This window comes from Malurus melanocephalus, unplaced genomic scaffold, assembly GCF_030028575.1.
Source record: "Malurus melanocephalus ecotype Western Australia unplaced genomic scaffold, MMel_1.1 scaffold_95, whole genome shotgun sequence".
NCBI lineage: Eukaryota > Metazoa > Chordata > Aves > Passeriformes > Maluridae > Malurus > Malurus melanocephalus.
The window spans coordinates 1,751,442-1,770,135 of NW_026623327.1; positions in this window are offsets into that span (position 1 = coordinate 1,751,442).

Below are 18,694 nucleotides of genomic sequence, written 5' to 3' on the forward strand. Positions count from 1 at the left end.
TAAGTTTAGATTAGGTATTATAGGAGTAAATTCTTCTGTCAGCGTGGTGAGGTCCTGTCACTGGTTTCCCAGAGAGGTTGTGGACTCTCCATCCCTGGGAGAGTTCAAGGCCAGGTTGGATTGGACTCTGAGCAACCTGATCTGGTTGAAGGAGTCCCTGCCACAGTTGGAACTAGAATATCTTTATATTGTTATAATATGAATATACATTTGATATTTAACCTTACAGCCCAGGCCATTCTATGATTCTATGATTTTCTGAAAAAAAGTCCTGTACTCTGCTCGAGTGCCATCCTTCACCACTCTTAGGTAGCAAGCTGGCTTTAGATTTGCTTCTGTTGGGGGATGACGGAGCGTATTTCATCACAGAACTTGCTGKAATCATCCTCAAATTATTTCTGCCACAAGCTGAGAACTGGATCTGGGAGAGGGGCTGCATTTCCTTCACTCTTCATCATCTGTTTTTTTGATATATGTGAAGGGTAGCAAAGAAGCGGCACCTTGATTTCATTGCAGAAGAAATATTAAGACAGAAAAARGGATGTCAGCCTGAGGTGGAAGATTTAGAAAAGAAAAGAGAGACTGGACAAATGATAGAGCTTTAAAAATTCAGTAATTATTGAAGTATTTTCCCCTCCAGAATCTGATGTCTATTGAGTCTCCACAGCCCATCACCACAGTGCAGCAGCAGCTGCTGTGAAATCCAAGGGCAAAAAAGTCATGAATCTTGTTTAATAAATGACACGTGGGAGACAGTATGGCTCTCGGTAACTGAGCTGCTTCTCTTGTCAAGTATTGCTCTAAAATATAGAGGTCATTGCAGTAAAAGTAGTGAAGGAGAGCTGATATTTCAGGMACAAATTTCTGAAACAAGCTAGCAAATACCAAGGTGAAGGTTGTGCTATGGTAACTGGTGCCCATGGTGTGGTTTATATGTATCCACACACATTTGTATTTCAGTTTTATCAGTGCATGTGATTGTAGCCAACAGTTTACTTACACTGTAAAATTATTTTAGTAGGGAACAAATCTGTTCTGTCTTTCTATGTTTCTTTTTCCCTACTGAGTTTGCATTTTCTTTACAGGGAGGCTTTGGCAATGATCATGTTTCAGTAATTCCCACTGCTGSACCTTCCCCCAGCTGCTTGGTCACRTTCCCACACTGTTTTCTCTCTGTGTTTGTGTTCTTTTGAGGTGACACAAGGGACTGGATCACTGATTTAAAGGAAGAGAGTTAATTCTACCTCAGATTGATTCRCKGTGGTTCACRGTACAGCCTTACAAACACTGGGAGRAGGCAGCTGAAGGGGTAATGCATGGGTGAAAATGAGCACTCTGGACCCTGTATCATAAAATCATGGCTTGAGTTTCAYCAGGATCTTCCCTCCAAATACTGAAATGTTGGAAATCAAAGCTTGTGGCAATGTTTTATCAACACAGTGAATAACAACACACAATTTTTATCAGCAATAGAACAACATACAAGTTTTATCAACATACAATTTGCTGAGCAAAGATTCAGGAGTTCTAAAGTGAAAAGGCATCTTTGCTGAAAAATGAAGAGTTAAACAGGAGTCCAGGGGTGGTGGGGTTTCTTGGGCATTATCAAAAATACTGCAGTGGAGATCCCCGGTATAGATCATGAATAATATTGATACTGCCCAAATGAATGTATTTGTGTAGGTTTGTATATAAAAGAGACTCAAGAAATTAGAAAAATTTGTAAAAATTTTGAATTTTAAACTCAGACTGGGTGAAGTAGGTCTGCTTCCCTGAAAATTAAAAAGTAATATGTAGAAAAAAGTAATATGTTGAAATCAGCCTTCTTTGTCTTCCCTCTGCTCTCTTCCTTCTGCTCTCCCCTGGGCTTGGGGATGTTTTCCCCTTGGTAGGTCAGGTGACTGTGGCTTTTCCAGACACTCTGGCAGATCTTCATGTTCCTCAGGCAATTCTCTGTCTGCAGTTAATAAACACGTGCATTTTCTCCAACTCTTTGGGGTTTTTTGTTTGTTTGGTTGGGGTTTTTTTTGAGGCTCTTTGTTCTGTTTTTTTTTGTAGTCTGGTGGTTTTTGTCTAATTTCTTTTACTTGTTGCTTTCCATTTTTTAACAGATCTTTTGTTCTTGGGTTCTCTAACTTTTTGTAGTTTATTTTGTCTTTCATCCTTGGAAGATAAGTATAGATCGGAATMATTTGCTATACCCCCTATCCTGTACCCACTCCTCTGGTTTTTGACCTGTTATCTCTTCTTATTCTCCCAGTCCTTTTTCAGCTTCACTCAGTGTCCAACCTTTACTATAATGTCCTATTTAAAATCTTTATTGACTGGTCTTTGCCCCTTCAGTATGTGGCATAAAACCTAATTGAAAAGGAGTMGTTCCAGTTTCCCTCTCCCTGCCTTTCCTTTGCGTTGGATCTGGTGGTCCCATGGCTGCTGCAAAGTGAAATGAGTCACTGGGGTGATACCAAAGAGAAGAAAACAAAATTAAAAAGAAAAATCTAAGCCTTTCTTCTTCAGCTCATTGAAATGTCTGTATATTCAGCTTTATCACTGCTAAGGGTGTAGGGATTTTGGGGTGGGAATGCAGCTGACCTTTTAGCAGCCTGAAATTGCATCAAACTTGATGTAACCACTAGTTTTACCCTTACTCCTAGTCCTTCTGTTCCTTTATCCAGTCTCTTTGCTTCATATTCCCTCCAGACTATGATCCCATGATCCTCTTTTTGGCAGCAGTGCCAGCTGAAGTATTCTCTGCTTCTACCCATTTCCCACCCTGCTTGTTTAGGTTTTTTGTAGGGATCTGTGCTGAATGGTAACAAGCATCAGTCAGATTCCTGTCCAGTTTCTTGACCAGGCCCTCAAGAGAGCAGTAGTAGAGTCAATTTAAAACAACTGCCTGAATACCCGGGTAGAGACAGCTCAAGTCTTTCTTCTGCCTTTTTCTGGTTTTCTCCTCTTCCCCTTGTGACTCATTTTCTGCTGTCCTTTTCCACATGTCCCTCCTGTTCTGCCATATGAAACCACAGTTTCTCCACTTCTACTGTGAAACACCCCTGTCTGTGCTGTGGCACACCACCAGACTTTATCTCATATCTTCTTGAGCTCACTGAACTGCATGCCATCATTAAACAGATCTGTGGAAATTTAGTTTTGTTCATTAATCAGTGGCAGAAGATGCAGGGCTCTTCAGAACCCTCAATAAACTCAGCATCAGACTTGAAGAGACGCTGCAAAGGAAAATTTCAAAAGCTTACCATAATACCACTGGTCTGATTCACAGATGTCATCTCAGCAAAACTGCGAGTAAAGGATGGTTTACTCATTGGTTTTTGGCTTCATGATTGGCTTCTGAAATGAAATACCAAGTGAGTGTGAAAAATTGTTACTTGGAAAGTCATGTCCTGCATTTTTTGAGGTTAGAAAAACAAATCTGCCACTCACTAATAGGCCAGAAAATGAAGGAAGCTGAGCCAACCTAAAATTACACCTGAGTCACAGCACACAAGGGTGGAGCAACAATTTGTGTCTTATAAACAAAGGCTTGTAGCAGGTTGCTGGCTGCGGTGGGCCAGAGATGTGATGGATGAGTATGTGGGTATTCAAGCAAGTCATGAATGAGAGACAGAGGAGGGGAGTGACATTTCTGCCTTTACATTCTGGTAAAAGACTTTCTAGTAACTAGTTTATCCTGATTTTCTATTCAGAAGAACACACACAAGATTTCCTAATCTTATCAAGATCTCATTGATCAATTGTAATGATGAAATAGCTCTTGATTTCTAAGTGGTGTTTATGCATTCCTTTTTCATCCCTAGATTTAAATATCCTTTATGCTCTTGCCCCTTTCATGATCAACAAGGCTCTTTGAAACTCTTTACACTTTTTTATCCAAGGTTAATGGAATGTGTTGTCCACTGCCACAGCCTGGCAGAGGCCAGGGTGCTGTCCCAAGCTGAGCATGCCTTCCTCCCACCCAACCTCGGCCTCCAATTCCACCTGAGTCTCCCTTGACCCCCAGTGTTGTCTGACAAGGCAAGTCAATCCATCAGTTCCAAAATCAAGATTTCATATTGGCTTTTGTGTTTTGTCCAGTGTGTTTTCTAGTTCTTGGCTATTTCTCTTAAAGCAGCTGATTCTTGTTACTCAGCTTTTAATYGGGATCTGAAATACTGCCCCCAAAGTCCTCATGACTGCAAGCCCTGTCTGTAGGTCTCTTTTCCATGAATTTGTTGTTGACTGACATCTCATTCTCGGCTCTTCCCCTCTGTGGCTGGTCTGCCTTTTCACATCCAGTTAAAATCAGTACCTTTTTGCCACCTCCTTGAGGGCAGCTGCCACAGCTTATACTTGGCATGGTACATTCAGCTCCTGGTTTTTATCTGTCACAAACCTCTCTCTCCTTTTTTTTTACTGTAAATGCCTCACTGCCCTTCCAGCCATTTTGGCCTTTAAATGGAATACTGCTCGCAGTCTCTGTGGAGCTATACATGAACAATGTGCCTATAGCATCGTGTTTCTTCCTCCATGTCAATTAAGAGATTCAGCCTTGTTCACTGTCCCAGTGCCCCTGTCACTTCACACCTCAGCTGTTACCAGCTTCTCTTCTCATTCAGAGCTGTGCTGTGAGGATTATCTTCCTTGCTGACATAATGTCTGTGTCTCTCCTCTGGCTTTCTGGTTCATCAGCRTGAAAGGCAAACTCATTGTCCTCTTCAGAGTTTCTGATCAATTGACTCTGCACTGACTCAGCGTTATTGTGGCRCTGAGCACAGCCCTCGCTGTTCTCTGTCAGTAACACTTGTCTTCGCTGTCTCATTAGTTATTTCTCACACAACCACCTTTGGCCTTTTGACAAAGTGCCTCCTCCTTTGCTGGAAGTTCCTCACCAACTTCAAAGGAATTAGTTTGTGCTGTTATCTCACCCAATACTTATTTCTGCATTGTTGCCCAGAGCTGGACATGTAAAATGTAGCCATCGTGCTCTGTACCTTCCATTTTCTCACCAGTTCTACTGTTTTTGCAACCTACAAATTCTGGTCTCCTTTTTATGACAAATGCTCATGCAGTTATTAACAAACCTTACAGCTACCCAACTCTTTTGTCTTTTTGAAATCAAAGGTCTTTTGAAAATCATAGGTARTCTGCCAGTCTTGTGTTGCTTGAGTAAAAGTTCTGTGAAAGTTTTGGCTAATGAGGATATAATACTGCATGAGAAATTTTGGAAAGAGCCAAAGTGCCACTGGCTCCTTAAATGTGAAGGCCACTGAGTAGCACAGAAAGCCCTGATTTTTGATAAGGAGAATATTTATGATAATATGTTGTAACAGCATCAACACAGCGTTACGAACCTCCATATACACCTACAGCGTTATGAAAGTCCTGTGGTCTTTAATGGCTTTCCACATGTTGAAATGYCAATGTGGAAAGGACACAATTAGGTCCACACCTGCCTTATAGAGCAGAGGGATGTGTTTTACTATCTACTGTACACATTAGGGTGCTGCTTCTGGAGCATGTTGGTGTTTCARTATCTTGGCAAATGCTCTGTACTTCCCTTGAGAACCAACAGCATTAGTTGTGCTATCAGAATACAGAGTGTGCTGTCCTTGTGCTACAGTCTTCTGTAACAGCAAATKCAAGGAAAATGGCATCCTCACATTGCTGTCCTCACAATTCCTTTTTAATCCTAAGCTATTCTTTAATAGGATATCAGAAGGGGCTGATCCATTAGGTGACTTCTTCCCCCATTTATTTCCCAGAGTAAAAATGCAGTAGATTAAAAAAAACCAAAAAATAAAAAAAGGAAAAATCAGATGCCTGTGTAAAATTGTATGACAAACTAAAAACCTTTAGTGAAGGTTGTCAAAAATGAGTACCACCTGTTCCTTTTGAATGACACTGWTTGAATTATTTCTTCTCCATCCTCTGTATTTTGGTGATGATAATCCTCCAAGTGGCAGGATTCCTCTGTGATGGTAAGGCTTGCCTCAAGAAACACACACCCACTTGAAGTATCTGAATTTGTCACTGCAACACCAGCTCCGGTCACTGCTGCAACAGTCATCCTCTTTGGAATGAGGATGCTGCTACTTTCACCTCTTGTTGCTGTCACTCTTTATGCATTTATACACACACACGTGTTTAAAAGTTACTGCTTCAGTGAAAAGAGTCAAAAGGGCATCAGAGGGGCTGCAGAAGCAAGCAGCACGTTGCAGCAATATGAATTTGCACTTGTGTGGATGGTTAACCCACCATAATACTCTGGCCACTGAGGTTCCCAGTTGCAAAAGCTTTTCCTGTGTGTTTACATGGAGACAATTTCACTGTAGCATGGCTTTTAGCACCCCAGTGTCAGGTTATTAGCTTAGCCCTGCCTTCCAGCTCTGGTGGTGTATTTGGGTGTATTTGCACCGATGGTACATCCAGAAACTGCCTGCATCAGCAGGAGGAAGAGTTAGTGCCACACTGCAGCATTAGAAGAGACCATTACTAATCCAGCCTAGATGYCTGAACATTGGAGAAAATGAAAAAYRAGGGAGAATGTGGGCAGTCAATTTTAGAATCACCTGGGCATGACACACAGCAGTATTTCTAATCACACACACAGCTGGGGACTGGCTGAGGCAGGGAGGTGCCTCAGGAGATTGCCTGTTCCAACCCCTGCCCAGAGTAGGTTGCTCAGGGCTGTGTCTGCCTGGGTTTTCAATAGCTTCAAGGTTGCAGACTCMTTGGCSTCTCTGGGCACTCTGTGCCAGTGTCTGACCACCCTCACAGTGAACAGGTTTTTCTTATGTTTCAGTGAAATTTGCCATATTTCACTTAGCACCTATCACCTCTTGCTGGATGCCATTGTGAATAGCCTGGCTCCCTCCTCTTTGTTCCCCTTTTCACACACTGAAGAGATCCCTCTGAGCCTTCTCTKCTCCAGGCTGGGCACTCTCAGCTCTCTGTGTGTCCCTGTAGGACAAATGCTTTCARTCATGGTGGCACTCTGGCTGTCTGCAGTGACACTGCATCTCTCTTGCTGTGGGGAGCCCAATGCTTKACCCAGCCCTCCAGGGTGTTTGTATCCTCACTAGGGCTGGGCAGTGGGGAAGGACTGAAGGTCAGTGCCTTCTGACCATCAAGGACACTTCACTGGATTATATCCCACGTCTTGCCCACCACAGACCTCAGCTCCTTTTCTGCAGAGCTGCTTTCCAGCCAGTTGGTTCCAGYTTTTCCTGGTGCATGGGGTTTTTCCTCCAGGGGTGCAAGACTTTGCACTTCTGTGTTGAACTTTGTGAGGTTCCSASTGGCTCATTTCTCCAGCCTGCTGAGGACCACACCCTTGTGTGTCAGAATGCCAACAGCATTCTGGCTGAAGATACACTGTGCCATCATCCAGGTAGACATTGAAGATGTTAAACAGTCTTGGCTCTGCATCAGCCCCTGGGCAGCACCTTTAGGGTTTAGTTTCCAGCTGAACTAACTGCTGCTGATAAAAAACTTTTTGAGCTCAGTTCTGTCAGTTTTCAGTCCACCTTGTACTTTTATCTAGTCCATACGCCACCAGTTTCCCAATGAGGATGTTATCAGAGACCATGTTGAGAGCTTTGTTAAAGTCAGGGTAAAGAGCATCACTGCTTCTACCTCGTTCTCTGAACTGGTTATTTTATGGAAGAAAGTTTTCAGGTAATGAGGCATGACTTTTCCTTCGTAAATCCTAGTTGTTCCTAGTCACCTTTGTGTCCTTTAAGTGTTTGGAAAAGATTCTCAGGATTACCTGTCCCTCTCTCTTCCTGGGGATCAAGGGGAGGCTGACCTCCTGTAGTTCTCTTCATGCTCCTTGAAGTCAGGGGTGATGTTTSCTTTCTTCTAGTCCTCAGAACCCCCTCATGATTGCCACAGCCTTTCAAAGATGATGGACAGTGGCCTCACAGTGACATTGTCCRGCTCCCTCAGCAATTATGGGTGGGCCCCATCAGGTTGGGGTCCCATCAGGACTTTGGGTATCTCCTGATTGTTTATATGCTCCTTAACTGATTCTACCCCCATGAGGGCTAAGCCCTCCTTGCTCCAGAGTTTCCCACTAGTGTCATGGGCCTGGGATTTCTACAGGCTGTTTTTTTTACTGGTGGTCAAAGGCATTCCATACCACAGCCTTTTCCATGTCCTGTGTCACCAAATCCCATGCCCTGTTAAGTAGTGAGTGAGTCACATTTTTCCTGATGTTCCTTTTGCTGCTGATGTACCTGTAGGAGCTCTTCCCATTGTCCTTTACATCCCTCACCAGACTCAAAAACCYGTTGGTTGTCGGGTTTCCTGACCTCATCCCTGGACACACCAGATTCCTGACTACCTTTTTGATTCAATTTATCAGCCTTTGAAAAACGCAGGTGGTGCCCCATGCAGCTGCCCAACATACATGTTGTCTCTAATAAACTTAATGAGAAGCAAAGGCTGTGTTCAGTTGTGTCTTTTTACTTAATTAAAATGAAAATGACACATCACTGTATGTGCTGGYTGAGCCTTAATCTCCAAAGAGTGCCAGTTGGTATTAGGCTCACTATTGACAGTGGCCTATTTTCCATTGATGGAGTCATTAAAAGTTTGAGTCTGCAAAGTCAGGAAAAAGTAGTGACTGATAGTCCTGGTATGAAATAAGGGGAAAAGAAAAAAAAGCTCAAGCTCAACCTGTTTTGTTAATCCATCCATGTACGTGAAAACTGCACAGCAGGATTGGGGAACTAATCCCATTTCAAATCAGACGCCTGCTGGTTCTATTTAATGAGCATTATGTCTGTTTCTTTTTTAACCCTGAAATACCTTAATTCACGTAGCAGCATTCTGCTTTGTTTTTAATTACTATATTATTTTATCAATTCTGGTATCTGCCTCTATAACTGGACCAAAGATGGATTGCTAACTACCATCTTTACTGCCAAACCACATGGTGAGCTTCATTCATATGGAAATAGCCAAAAATGGAATTAGCCCAGYGTCCTGTGAGTTGATACTAATGAAATTTCCTRTAGATTTGTACCTTGTGAGTAAACWCTGSTGTGTAGGAAGAAATAAATTTATGGGARATTGTCTTTGAGCTGAGACATTCAAAACATCCCTCGCTTCACACATCTTTAGTACTCAATAAATATTTTATATGCTCATACTGTGGTCTTTTCCTGTGTAGATGCTCTGTCAATATCTCTCCACCCTATGTGCCCACTTTCATTTAATTTGCAAAAAAAAATTACTGGGATTTTTTTTCTCATTGCCAAATAAGGGCTAAAATGGGAGAAAGGTCTAAAAACTATTAGCAGAGGTTAAGGAGGGGCATTTTTCATTACCCTGTGCCAAAGGCTRTGTCAGCAGATTGAGTGAGTGTGTCATGTACCATTTTAATTTTGCAGTGTTTCTGTCCCTTGATAGCAATGCTTGCACTGAGTGCAGGATAATGCAGAAATAGTGATCCAATTCTATTGATTATCAGTATTAGCTTGATATTATTTTGATAGCTATATAATGGTATTAGGAGAAATTAAAACATATTTAAGTAAATTCTATTGTTCAATGTAGACATCAGCTGTTATCCTAGTACTGTTTATTTTCTCATCATTTAGTACACTAATTTTCTGTCTGCTTCAGAATTCCTGGGGAAAAAAAAAATAAACCTAATTTCCCAAGATGTCCTTGTCTTAGATGATGTCTAGAAATTTGTTAAAATGATAGAGAACATATTAAAATGGGTAGAGACTTAATTAAAAAAATATGTCTCTATATATAGGTGTTTTTGTGAGGAAATGCCTGCAGCAATAATTTGTTCAACATCCTCTTCAGCCTAGACATCCTCATCATCCTCTGTTTTTCTTTTTTTTCTTGCTTAGTTTTCAAGCCAGGCCAGCCTGTTCATGTATACAAGCAGCCCAAAGAGTTCCATCAATAGCAAAATATTTGCAGTGGCATATTTGCAAAATACTTGATGTCCTAATAAGACCTGATGTCATGAACAGGGAACTTGTGACATTAAAGATSAGGTAAATAAGGCCAGTGTGTTCACTCACTTTACCACATAGCCCAATTTTTTTATATTTTTCATGGATTTCAGACTTTGCATTTGGGGATCAGTTATTGGCGTAAAGGTATTTATCATCATCCCAAAACATGTAGCTTGAAGGATTCTTCCTTCTTTTGTGCAACAGCTTAAAAAGCAAAATGTTTTGGGATGGATGCAATGGAAGCATAGCAATTCTCTATATTACTATGATATGTGTCATAACATTGAGAAAAGAATAAAAGTTTGCAAATGATGGGTTGTCATGATTATCAGAAGACTTGAAAGTGGCTGGAACTACAGGAGATTTCCACCTGTAAATACATGTCAGGTATGAAGTCCTGTTCCAGTGAACAAAAACTGTACTTGTGGAGCAACGCAGGAAAGGATGGACACGCCACAGTGGCAGCACACAGTGCTGACCTACTTGAGCAAGCTGTGCAGTCACCAGCACGCAGCTCTGGCTCTATTTCAGCAAAACAKTGTGTGACCTCCCAAACTGGGATGCAATTTGAAACATTAAATGATCAGACATATCTTTTGGCAGTGCAGTTATTAACTTTTGGCTTTATCTCCAGCCCACAAGGCCACATCTTACATCATGGTGATGCAACGCCTACTAATTGAAAGTCAGTTTTCTGCCAAGCAAGGACATTGGCTGCAAAAAGCAGACACAAATGTGTGCAGAGGGGAGATATTTTCATTATTTCTTCCTCTGACTCCCTCACTCTAGCTCTATCACTCTTTGCTATTCTTTCTTTTTCTTTCCCATCTACCCACACATCAAAAACTGTTAAACCATAGCTTCATTGGAAAGGAAAAGAAAAAAGTGGAATGATATATTCTGTGCATAAGGAATGGTTTTACTATGGGAAACTATTTGAAAGTTTTTCCTTAGGATGTTTTTTGGCAAAGTGAACTAGTGAACAGGTGTATGCTACTCTTTTTGTAGGGGASGRTAACAACTCTYTTGATGAAATCTTGAACAAAGTCTKAATGAAACTTCTCTTGCTTTTCAGTGCAGGTTTGCTTAGATGCTGTTTATAGTCCCAAGACATACAGGATTTACAGTTAACATTTCACAAGTCTGCCAAATGCTCTGTCAGCTTTTAATATTTCTGGTTAGTGCTTTTTAAAAAATCTGGTTCACTATCCTTCCTGATATATTTATCTAAGGCATATTTTTGTACTAGCTATAAAAATCCTAGTGAGGAAAGATTGTTGACCTGTAGGTTTTCTTGATCTTAGGCATTTARAAATCTCTTTCATAAGTAGACTTAAATTATTGCTGAGTGTAGAAGAGACCAAGGTAGCATGTTTCTCTTTTGAATTGCTTTAGGTTTTGCGCATAGCATGATCCCAAATGTAGCTGTTTCTGACTGCTTATGTTGTGGAAAGAGACATTAATGCCAAAAGCTGGAGGGAACTGCTTGCTTGAATAGGGGCTGGAGTAACCCCAACTTTTAGAACATAGTCGGGAGGATTAGTAAGATACAGCTGGAAGGAAGTGAAAATCACAGTCTGTTATTGGGAGGTGACTTCTGTCATGAGTATCCCAAATTTTGGTGCTACCTTGTAGTTATACAGCTCACCCAAATAAAACATCATTAATTCAATGGAAGGATTCCATCCCATAATAGTTTCAGTGGGTTTTGGCCCAAAGGATAGAAGTTCATTCAGTTGTTGTCTGTCTCAGTTTGCTGTACGCTCTCTCACCTGGATGTGTAGAAACTTCCTGTCTCTTGCTGCAAATCGGTTGGGTACTCAGCCAGCGTGTTAATATAGAAAATGTGACCAAATCCAGAAAACTGAAGCAGTTTATTGCACAAAATGCAGTGAATAATGATATTCAAAGCTGCTTTATAGCTTCAGCAGACACAAACCTGATTGATACATTTTCTAAGTTATGGAGAGCTCCAGACCCTCTTCCCCATCTCAGTAGTGTAATTTTGGCTTATCTTTACATTTAAGAGTGTGAGTGAGGCTTGAGGGTTTTTTTATGTTTCTTTCATTTGATGTTTCATCACCTTCTCATCTCATAGCTCTGTTTTACCTCTTTCCTTTCTTTAGGCTTGTCACACAACATCTGATGCTGAAGTTCAGCAAGCAAAGTGTTAACGTCGGAGGGAGCCTGCCTGACTTGCATGCTGATGCTAATGAAGCTGTGAATTGTGTGGTATTAGCCTCATTTGCTTCCCATATGCTTACTCTCATTTTCCCCTCAGAAGCTGCAACTCCACTTTCTGTCTTCATTTGTATGCCCAAAATGCAGCAAGCTTAATTACCAATTATAACCTTACTCATTTAAAGGCTAAATCAACTGGAAACAATGCTAAAAAGTGTCTCCCTTGAGGAGAACCAAAGACTTTGTGTTAATTTTCTTCGCATATTTTGATTAGTATAAAGCACTTTGTAACTTACAAGTTAATCTCCCCAAATGATGTTAATTTTAAATCGAGGTGACACGTGCACACTCGTGGGATGACAGCCTGAGAAACTTGCCTTGTCTTCCTCCTTCAACTCTGACCTGCCCTGCAAAATTATTTCTCCCTGGGAAACTTTCAGTGAAGCACTGGAGCACCCAGGTCTGCCAGCAGCTTTTTATCTATGGCCATCTTTTCCAGCTTTATTTCTCAACTGCCTGACTTGTGCTATTTCATCGAGTTTGGAAGTCCCTTGTGAGTTTCTTTCATCTAAGGAAATGAGAACTCCATAAACTTCCAGGTAGGTTTCATGGGACTCATGGAAGGCATAATAGCTGTTTGGGTTGATATAGTAGTGATTGCCACATAACATCCGTCCAATCAATACTGCAAAACTCTCAGACACTCTAGCTTCTGAGCAAATTTACAATTCCTGGTGACAATCTCCATTACTGCARTAAAGAAGCCACTGGAAGAACAGAAAACTAGATTTGGAAAGCTGCCATTATTATTTATGGAATGTTTGCATGATACAATTTATCAGCTATTTGGAGCGTGTCACCCTCTGTTTATGACAGATGCAAGACGTGTTTCAGCTGTTCTTTTTTTTTTTTTTTTTTTTTTTTGCAAACCAGAAACTATAAAATGTTGAAAATTCTGTTATTTTTAAATAAAAAAAATTTAAAAAAACCCAGAAAATAGAAAAAATAATGTTTGGAACTAGTGATGAACTCAGTGCATTTATGTTGTCTGTAGCTCAAGCTACAGTGAGCAGAACCTAAAACTGAACTGGCTGTTGTGTGCCACACAAATGTTGACAACCCTTGTTCTCAATACAGAGCCCCCTGTACCCATCTCTTACCTTCTTTCAAAAATGAAAGATCCCAACCCAACCCTTTCTCCATCCTGGGAAAAAACTTACACAAAGCAGCCACAGCTCCCTTGTCATGTATGATTCATAATAATTTTAGCCTCTGAATTAGCAGAAAAATCCACTTTCATATACCTAGAAATGACCAAGCACCTCATAATAAGATTAAGATGTTAATCTGCATTTAACATTCWCTCTGATTTGCCCCTCTTTGATTAYATGACCTATAAGTGTTTTATGGACCACATCTCTGGCTCTGATGGATAAATAAACAATAGATTTGACTCTGTTCCAGGTAGACCTGGGATTTTTCCCTATGTGTCTCTTTTCCCATTAATTATACCATCCTTCCTCTAAAGGTAAGAAGGTAAGCTTTTGTCCTGTTCAGCTTGCAGCAGAAAGCCTGAATGGCCATGATTGCTCTTTTTTAGTACATTGAGAAGATGAATGGGATAGATAAAGCTCAGACGATAAAGCTCAAAGAATGGAGGGGATGTAGAAACAAATGTAAATAAGCTGTCACAGTTCATGCTGAAACCTGGCATAATGTTCTGATAATCAGGAAGAATAAAGTTCTTGAAGCATTGTGATGAGCAACCCAGACAGCTTTCATATGGGTGTTTCTAAAGTTTATGGGAGAAATAATATCAGTATTTGTGAGAGCAGTATGTAGGACTAAGTGACTGAATTTTTCCATTCTTGTTGTATTTTGAGGGCCTYTGTCCTTAATATCATCATGGAAGGRCATGRAGCTGCTGCAGCCWGCCCAGAGGAGGCACCCAGGGGATCAGAGGGATGGAGCAGCTCTGCTGGGAGGAAAGGCTGGGACAGCTGGGATTGTTCAGCCTGGAACAGAGAAGGCTTTGGGGTGACTTTATTGTGGCTTTCCAGTACATGAATGGAGCCCACAGGAAAGATGGAAAGAGACTATTTACAAGGGCCTGGAGTGACAGGACAAGGGGGAATGGCTTCACACTGTCAGAGTGGTTTAAATTAGAGATTAGGAAGAAATTTTTGATTGTGAGGAAGTTGAGGCACTGTCACTGGTTTCCCAGAGAAGCTGTGGCTGCCCCATCCCTGGTGTTCAAGGCCAGGTTTTATGGGGCTCTGAGCACCCTGATCTAGTGGAAGGTGTCCCTGTCCCTAGCAGGAKTGTTGGAATGAGATGATCTTTGAGGTCCCTTCCAGCCCAGGCCATTCTATGATTCTATGATCATGTTGCWCACATATAAAACACACAAATGGAAATGAAGCTACGGTGCAGCAATGTGTTTCCCTGTCACCAGTTTTTCACATTTCAGTCTCCCTTTTTTCACATCATATGACTTTTTTATTGAATTCCAAATTCCTGGGACAAATATGTCATTGTTTTCACTTTTAGCTAAAGGGCAGTCTCACATATCCCCGTTAAGAGCATGACTGCACTGCATTAGTTGGAAAGCCGGCAGGCAAGAAATAAAGATTTGTAACCTCTGAAGGTACCTAGATGGGGATTTTCCCCTARCAATCTACATAGTGGCTTTAAATATTGGTTTTGAGGGAATTTCATCTCTTGCCAAGGGAGCTTACTCTTGGGAAGAGCTGGTGCTTTTGGAAGCGCTGYGGGAGAAATTCACATTTATGCACCTCTTGCATTACACTGGAGATGATGGTGTGGCTCATTAGTAATCTTCTGGTCTTTTATTTTTTTTTCGCATGTTTCTATGCCATGAAAGTTCTGCACACCACGTTCCCATATGCTTTGAAATAACACATTTATGGGGGTTTTCCAGCAATGCTGGCATTACTGTCACCCGTGCYCCACTCTGCAGTGGATGGATCATCTTAATGCCCAGTGATTTCTGTAAGCTTTCTGCTTCACGGTGCACAGCACCTTGTGCAGGGATTAAATTCTGAGAGCACAGCAGGTGTGTCCCTAAGTTTAGCTACTCTATTTATAGAGTTTTCCTGTAAGCATAACACTGCAATTGTCACTCACACTGTCTTCCTCCAATTCTGCACGGAGCCAGGCTGGGAATGTAATAAACATCCTTTTGTGAATATATGGCCTTCTTGCAGAAATGAAATTCAATTGCCTAAACAGYGTCACAGGGAATTAAACAGAAAAACCTTATGAAGAAGGGAATTTAAAGTAAGTGGTCATCAGGAAATTCTGAACTGAATTTTAGCATAGTAATACATTTTATTGTTAATTTCTACTTTATAGTGATAAATTGACATCTAAATGCCTGTGAAAATGATGTACAAATTCACATAGATGCATTTTCTGTGCAATATAGTGAATAAAAATAAGAGCATGGGAAGAAGAGATTATTGCATTTGAAAATCAGTCATTAACTTCCACTTAAGTGCCCTGTTAATTGATAGTACAAGTTACAGGAGTAGAAAGACCAATGCAATAATTTATTTTGTTCTGAAGCTGGTGAAATGCAGACTGTAGTCAACAGTTTTTGGGAAAAGAACTGCCRCAGGAAAAAAGAACATCCAAATCCTATTTCAATTAATGTTTTATGTACAAGAAATGTTAACCTTGGTGACACCTATTTGCCCAAGAAATTCCTGTGGACCCCTGGGAGCAGCTTTGTTGTTGTGCACATTGCTTTAGCTCTGCAGCAGACACAGGCGAAGGAGGGAAAGTCGGCTGAAAACAGCAGAGGTCAAAACAGGAAATCATCTGTGCATAGGCCGTGTCCTTGGTCCTTTGCAACACCTCAGCAGTGTGAAAAAGCATCAGTAAAACTGGAAATAGGGTTTGTTTTTTCRAAACATTTGCTGCTTAAGGGGGTGAGGGTCTGTTGGTTTAGATAAGGTGACATTTTGAAGCCTTTCTTCACAGCAGAGGTGCAGAAACGTAATCTGGTTTAGATAAAAGCTTAGATTTTGGAGCACCACTTTATGAGARGGAATTAAGATTGCAACTAATTTTACTGCATCTAAATTAAAGAAAATATGAGGCTCTGCCTTTTAAAGCAGAAGCTSACTCCATTTTTCCCCCTGTAGTGGTGACATAACATTTACATTTTCACAGATAATGAACTAGRTCTTGCAGCAGACCAGCTCCACAGGGGACTCATTCCCAAATCTAAAGTATTATTTTTCTTTCCATCTGCTCCACATGGAGCTTGAGGTAAGCTATTCTTAATGTCTTAGGAGGATCACCGTTTTCGTGGAAGCAAATGCACTTTTAATTTCCTTCTTTAAACACAAAAGATCTTATTACAAYCTGTCATGGCCTCTTTGCTGCAGTTGGCATTATTGCTTTTAATTGGTAATTCACTAGTTTTGGAGATGATGTTTTAGAGCCCATAAAGCTGCAGGAAACTCACTCTTAGTCTAAATSGATCTTCCAAGGATATGGGAAGACTCCGCAATGTCACTCACRTCTCACAAAGGCCATGGAAAGAGGTGTCTATTGCTTTAAACTGTTTCACAGCCAACTGCTCCTTCCCATAATGGTGTTTATTTCCTATTAGTCCTTAAATACATTCCAGGTAGGAAATTAAATAAATGCCAAAGAAACACGCAGCTTTCTTCTGCCAGGGATCTCTCCCGGAGCAGTACCCCTGCCCTCATCCCAAACAGTTTGTGTGACTGCCTTAGTCTTTGTGAAGGATTAACATAAAAATCCCTATTAAGGGCCAACAGATCTGTCTTCCAGTTATGGGAATGGGATCAATAGGATGCAGTTGCAACTGAAACCTTGAAATTCAGAGGTCTCTTCAAAGGCTGAGCCTCTGGGGAGCATTTTGCCCATGGTTTTTCCATGGTTGTGCCTCCYTTTGGAATACCCACCTGGCAGTACCCAAGGTGTTGGACCATGACATGGAGAGGGACTTTTTACAAGGACAAAGGGGACAAGACTAGGGGGAATAGCTTCATGCTGGCAGAGAGTAGRTTTAGATCAGAAATGAAGAAGAAAATCTTTACTGTAAAGGGGGTGGTGAGGCCCTGGCACRGGTTTCCCAGAGAATCTGTGGCTGCCCCATCCCTGGAAGTGTTCAAGGCCAGGCTGGATGGGGCTCTGAGCAGCCTGGTCTAGTGGAAGGTGTCCCTGCCCGTGGCATGGGGRTTTTAATGAGCTGATCTTTGAGGTCCCTTCCAGCCCAGGCTCGRTGACTCTGTGTGCCCAAGGGAGGATCCCACTGCCCCATGTGCAGCAGAAAATTGCCAGAGAGTGCCGTGGGTCAGTTCTCAATGGCCAAACACAGCTCAGGCCATGGCATCTCAAGCTGGGTGTCTGGGGTGGAGGACTGGCACAAGCCAAGACACCTCAGCTACTCCTGTAGATTAGGGAAGTTAATCTAAGTGGGGGTTCAGTAAGTTCTGCAGTTCCCAGGGGATATCCCCAGGGTTTTGTGGCACCTCTGTGAAACCAGGCAGCAGCACCTGCAGGTGAAACTGAGGAGCGTGGCTGACTGAACTTGCAAACACTAAATGCAAGGAAAAGTGAGGAGAAGGGCTGCACTGAATTTTCTGGCTGTTCTATGCCTCATTTCCCTGCCTCTGAGGCCTCTTCAGACATTGCTTTCTCTTTTGTACTCAGCCAGCTTCCTACCTGTGCCAATATTTGAAACGCTTTTCTTTTTTTCCACAGAAAGACACTTACAAATGAAAGACATATATATAACTATAGTTAAGAAAACAGACAGTTCACAAAGGAAATTAMCTACTTCCCTTTCTCCACCTTACCTTGTTTTCTAAAGACAAGAGGTTTCAGTGACTGTGACATAGCAGAGTAGCTTGGTAAATACTGTTGCTGGTAACTGGCTACAGGATTTGTACTGATTTTGCATGACCTYAGGATGAAGACTTTCAGATCTGTTTAATCTTGATTTGGAATTTAAACTTGCCTGGAGCTTAACCTACATGTATTTTAAATGTAACAGCAGCCTTTGTAATGACCAGGTGGCTGTGCCCATGCTTTTGTCCTTGTTTGTCTTTGTATGGTATTTCTGTAATTTTACCTACACAGTAGAACCATAGAATATCCTGAGTTGGAAGGGACCCATCAGGATCACGAGTCCAACTCCTGGCCCTGTGCAGGACAGCCCAAGAATCCCACCRTGTGCCTGAGAGTGTTGTCCAAAGTTCAAACATAATTTCATTTACAGCATCAACTATATAGATTTAATTTTATGCAATCTCTTGCTGTTTCTCTCCTTAAGATCAAGGACTTTTCAACACAACAGAGTCATTGACTTGTATCCTTTGATTTCAGTGACTTCATACTCATGGCATAGTATTCGTTTAGGATTCGTTTTTAAAGAAGACTAATGATGGGGGGGCGGACATTTCTTTAGGAAATATGAAAGTACATTTTAGCAAGGATGAAGAAAAGAATATCCTTTGAAGTGCAGCTGAATGCCY